General features: G+C 40.4%; 2 protein-coding genes across 2 annotated transcripts in view; both read left to right on the forward strand.

The window, feature by feature from the left end:
- The window catches only part of epha8 (eph receptor A8), a 312202-nt gene that overhangs the window by 255892 nt on the left and 50426 nt on the right, over positions 1-5884 (forward strand). The gene's annotated exons all lie outside the window — the stretch shown is intronic.
- Positions 1-5884, forward strand: part of c7h1orf50 (chromosome 7 C1orf50 homolog) — a 388096-nt gene that overhangs the window by 123834 nt on the left and 258378 nt on the right. The gene's annotated exons all lie outside the window — the stretch shown is intronic.

Here is a 5884-nt window from a genome sequence, read left to right on the forward strand (position 1 = left end):
GGATGGACGGATGGACGGATAGATGGATGGACGGACGGACGGATGGATGGATGGATGGATGATGGATGGACGGATGGATGGAAGAACGGATGGACGGATGGATGGATGGATGGATGGATGGATGGATGGATGGATGGATGGATGGATGGATGGACGGACGGACGGATGGACGGACGGATGGATGGATGGATGTAAAATAGTGACATACATGGTACAGGCACACACTGTGGTGCAGCAGCAATAAACATATTACCTGTCCCAGATGTGTAAATCCTGTTCCAGCTGCTTTGTTTTTTATTTATAAACAATAACAATAAACTTCAAACAGTTTTTGTTGAGTTGGTGGAACAGTTTGTACATTTAAAGGAGCATTCGCTTCACACTGTTCTGTGTGTTTGTACCGTGTTCCTGGATTCAGGAGCAGCAGCGTCAGAATGTTTTCTTACTCCACACGTTTGTTGCCACCAGCAAAAAATTCTGTCATGAAAGGTGGCAACCAATATGCATTACTTATTGTTAGAAGCAATTTTATTCAAGGAATACAAGTTTATTTGTATTTTCTAAATGCTCCATAATGGCTCCTTGACGCTGTTGGATCAGCCACCTTGACTGCACTCAGCTGTTTTCCTCAGTCTCCTCACGTGTGGAACCAAAGTGTGCTCCTTCTTCATCCTCCTTCCTTTCAATGCATTTATTTACCCACTTATGCAGGGAATAAATCAAGGTCAGCACGCAGAGTTAAGATTCATTGGAATGCAGATTGCCCTGTAACGTTGGCGTTCACTGACAGTCGCTGACACGCTAGGCAACATGCAGAAACAGCTACACTTGAGCGCATGTACACGTGCTCAAGAACACACTAAACCAAAGCAGGTGTTTGTGAACAAACCAACTAAATGCATCAAACCAAACTGCTGTGTTTTGCTCCACGTCTCCATTCTCCTTGTGTCTTCAGCTCAGATTCTGTGCATCAGGTCAAACTGAATCACAGTCCAGTGACGCGCGGTGAGGTGGGTGACACGGACTCGTCTGCAATCTGATGCTCACATCCAAAATAGAAGCTTATATTTCAATTTAGACCATTTTACTTTTTAAAAAGGCATCTAATTATGCTTTAATCAACTCCATACTCCTTTTAAATAAACAATAAAACATGTATTATCTTTATTTTAAGATAAATGAGTTTAGAAAATGCTTTAGTTTTTACATATGGTCTTCCATTTTGTCTAAACTAATTTAAATGAGTGTACTGATTTGCCACACACCCCTGCCCCTCTGTAACAGAAGAACACACCTGCTTCATTGTCCCTATGCGGCAGCACTGCCCCCTATCGGTGAGGCAAGGAATGTCTGTCTCACCTCTGTGTTTTTCAGCGTGCACTATGACCGACTAGAAAGAATAAATATGTCACACACATTCATTCAACACATTAGACAGACTGTAGAACATCAACTGCCTCACAACATGCACTGCCTCACCTGCCGGCACGTCACTGGTCTAGACCCGAATAACTCTTGGAGTCAGTCCAATTCAAAATGGCTGCCACGGTCTGCCCATATTAAACACAATAATGAGTGTAACACGGTCAGATTTAGAGATACAGAGCTCAAACTTCTATAATGGTAGTTATGAGATCTGCACTAATGCATGCTCAATATTGTTTTTCTTTCGGCTGCTCCTTCTTCAGGGGTCACCACAGAGAACTAACTCGCAAGAAGACTTGACGTTTGTTTTTATACTGGATGCCCTTCCTGATCCAACCACAGACACCGAGCTACCACAGCCTCTGTGTGGAGCAAAGAGATGCATCTAGGGCGCCCGGGGGAGCAGATGGTGGGGGTTAAGGGTCTTGCTCAAGGGCCCAGAGTGGGGCAAATGAGGGTGGAGGCAGGTGTGGGTGCTTCACCTTTCCCATCTACATGTTGTTGGTCCGGGGAGTTGAACCGGTGAACTCACAGGCCCACTTTTTCTAACCTCTTCCCCACAGATAATAGTGAAGTGAAAAACTTAAAACACAAGAAATAAGACACAATTTATTAAATTGTTACTTGTTCTTTTCATTTGCTCTTCCCCTTATTTCATCTTGTCACTCAAAAAACTGCCTCTAATTATTTAACTAGTTTCTTCCACTGATGAAATGCCTATATTTAGCAAAAACTATATTTATTTGGAGCTCCAAGCTCACAGAAAAGAATAGATATGCACTTTTATAACGACCTCTCCCTCCTCATCACTTTCAGTTCATTTCTTGCCTCATTCAGTTTCCATCACTGAGGAGAAAAGGTTTGAAAGCTCAGTCATCCAGGTAGACAACAACAAATAAAGGTTCAATCGTCATGTGGACTCTTTTTTTAAGTGAAACTGTCCAGATGACATGATTTAACCTTTGTGTTGTCACTGAGTAACTTCCCTATGTCTAAACTTGACGTCCCTGATTTCCAAATCAGGGACGTCTGGTCACCCTAAGAGAAACCTCACTGCTAACAGTGTCATGCTGCTAACTGGACCATGTTGCTAAGATAACCTCGCTGTCATCAGGACCACTCTGCCAGTTGGACCATGCTGCTCCAGATTTATTGCTTTTTCACTTTTGGCACCTTCTTTCTGTATTTTTGTTGCGTGCTTGGAATGAATCCTAGTGTATGTTAGTTTACTTTTAGCGTCCTGTTTGGCATTTGTTTAGCGTACATCTTAGTTTAAATCTCAGATCCTTTTTTACTGTTTCTTCTTACACTTTATATTTTTGCTATTGTTTGATGTAGCTGGGACTCTGTACATAATTTTGTTCTACTACATGTACCACATGTGGTGTGAATGACAATAAAGAATCTTCGACTCTGACTAATAAACAAAAACCCAAATAAATGTCCCGCAGGCCCAACCCAGTCTGTCATCATCAACGTGGCTCTCTGGAAAGCTGCAGCTAAACTGAGAGCACTGGGGGATATAGCTCCTTTCCATCTTATCAAGATATTCAAACGGAATTATTTTGATGCAAAGGCAGTTTTAACAAGAGTCTGTATCTTGTAGGAACATGTGAGAAAACAATTTTCTTGTATTAGTCACTTTTTTACCTGCGGTGTTTGTTGCAAAGCTATGAGCTCACAAAGAAAGAGTTGCCCATAACTTCCAAACTAGACGAGTGAGTTCGCACCAGACAGGGCTGCTTAATATGAAGACAAAAATATTAGTTAACATTATAATCCCAAAGAATGAAAATGAATATCCACTGAGTTTGGAAACACCGCATGCATCGCACTAAGACCTCCTTATTTAACTGCCTTAAATGCTGTTTTTATATATATTTATTTCCACAATAAACTAATAATTTTATAAAGCTACCTCAGCCAGAAAAAAAAAATTACAGTCCATTAAAAAAAGCCTCTTTAAGGGCCTTTAGTTAAAAAAAAATACTCTGCATTTCATTTATTTTAAAAAATCCACTTTTTTAAATTCAGGGCCATTTAAAATAAATAAGTAAACAAATAAATAAATGAATAACTCATGCGTGGAGTTTTGTAAAGACTCTCCAGCTGACTGGACTTTCAGGATCAGGTAGCTGAAGATGAGGCTTTAATTGTCAAATTTACACAAGTGGATCAGTTTTTAAAATCTGTTATTTACTTATTATTATAGTTTTTTTTAACATTTTTCTGTCTAAAGTCAGAGGCAGCACGGTGGCGCAACTGGTAGAATCGCTGCCTCTCAGCAAAAAGGTTGCCGGTTCAAATCTCAGTCCGGGGGCCTTCCTGGGTGGAGTTTACATGTTTTCTTCGTGCATGCGTGGGTTTCCTCCCACAGACCAAAAACATGCATGTTAGGCTGATTGGTAACTCTAAATTGTCCCTAGGTGAGAGAGTGAATGGTTGTTTGTCTCATTTGTCTCTATGTGTCCCTGTGATGGACTGGAGACCTGTCCAGGGTGTCCCCCGCCCCTCACACAGTGATTGCTGGACATGGGAATCGGCGACCCCCGTGACCCAAAATGGAAGAAGCGGATAAAGATAATGGATGGATGGATGGATGGATGGATGGATGGATGGATGGATGGATGGATGGATGGATGGATGTCTAAAGTCCATTTTTGCCAATGGCAGTTTCTGTTTTGTTTTTTGCTTTTACTGACCCGGATAGATACCGAGCTGCTGCAGCACGATGCATTCGCTACTGACGTCCTGTTTTCGGTCAAGCCAACAGGAGTCAGCCATTGTGAGCCGTACAGCGTCTGCTTCTGCAGCCTGCATGCATGTGGAACTGCTTTTACTCTTTGTACTGAATTTTTACTTGTGCAGCTTGTAATTCTGTTTTTGCTCTTTGCACCCAAACTAAAACATTTTGTCGGATGAGGTGAGAGACTGAAATCAACAGCAACATTCAGCCAGAAAAGATTAAAAGACCCTCTGAAAATACAGAGGGTCTCAAATGAAACAGAGGAGCACCTCTAAAAAACATACCTGCAAACTCTCAAGGGGTGAAAAAGATGACAAACCTAGTGCCTGTAGTGGGGGAGGGGTCTGTGCAATATTGTTTCCCTACTGAAATGTCCTTCACCTTCACTGAACCGACTGACGTTGTAGGCTAACGTTGACGCACAATTCACTGATGTTAGCTAACATCCTAGCTTAAATTACATGCTCACAAGCTTTCCATGACAGATAACATCACTACTATTCAGTAGCTTTCAACACAAGATGATCTGTGTCTTGATCCTGTATGCTCCACACTGGTTAGTCGTCATTATCTGCATCGGTTTTTATGTCTATATTCTGATTTACCTCATTTTGTATTTTGCTTTGTGTGTTACCTGTTGTTCTGTCTGTACAGCACTTTGGTTGGTCTTGTTGCTGTTTTAAGTGCTTTATAAATAAAGTGGTATGGTATGTTGGAGAACATAACAGATTATGACTCACAAGACGTTACTAAAGAAGGATTATGTTTTTGCCAGATTAAGTATAACTTATTATCTCATTGGCAGATAATGAGATTTACCTTAAAACTAAGTGTCCAACAGTAGAAGTGACTATAAGGAAGACCATTTTCCTTTGTCCATGGGAAAGACTTTCCTGTCATCTATCCTCATTGTGATTTCCCAAATGATTCACATTCCACCAAAGATGTTCTGTTGTAGACAGAAACTTTGTTGTTTCTTAAAGTCCAGTCAGTGGGAAATTATGCCATCTACCACACCTCTGACCCCGCCCCCATCATATTTAATTTGAAATTGGCAAATTTACCTGAAAAGCACCAAGTTTGCAGGTATGAATATAAAAACCAAAACTATAGAAATATAGGTAAAAAAAAGAAAAAACTATACTATGAGGAATGCATTATTTGATGATGTACAGTAGTCCATCGCTACTTCACAGTTCGTTTTCACACACTCGCTCTATCGCGGTTTTTCAAAATAAGATTGGACATGACACACAATTGGCTGACTGATGGATGAGCCACACGATCGGCATGGAAATTTTATTTAAAATAAATTATTTAGCACCTCCTGCATCTTTGTGCAGTCCATGCTGCAGGATAAACTTCCTGCTCCAGCTGATCAGCTGCTCTCCATGCAGAGTGTAGAAGTGGGTGTGGCCAAGAGCGCTTGCAGGTGGCAGAGAGCAGCGGAGGCAGAGAGCTGAAATTATGACATTCTGTGCTTTTTTAGAGCATTTAGAGTTTAGAAACATTGTTTAATATTGCAAGAGTGTGGGAAGGGTTTAAAATGACTCTCTCTCTCTCTCTATATATATATATACATATATATATATTTATATATACACACATATATATATATTTATATATACACACATATATATATATATATATTTATATATATACACACACACACACACACATACATACATACATACATACATACATACATATATA

Source organism: Nematolebias whitei, chromosome 7 (genome assembly GCF_014905685.2).
Source record: "Nematolebias whitei isolate Nwh7 chromosome 7, NemWhi1, whole genome shotgun sequence".
Lineage (NCBI taxonomy): Eukaryota > Metazoa > Chordata > Actinopteri > Cyprinodontiformes > Rivulidae > Nematolebias > Nematolebias whitei.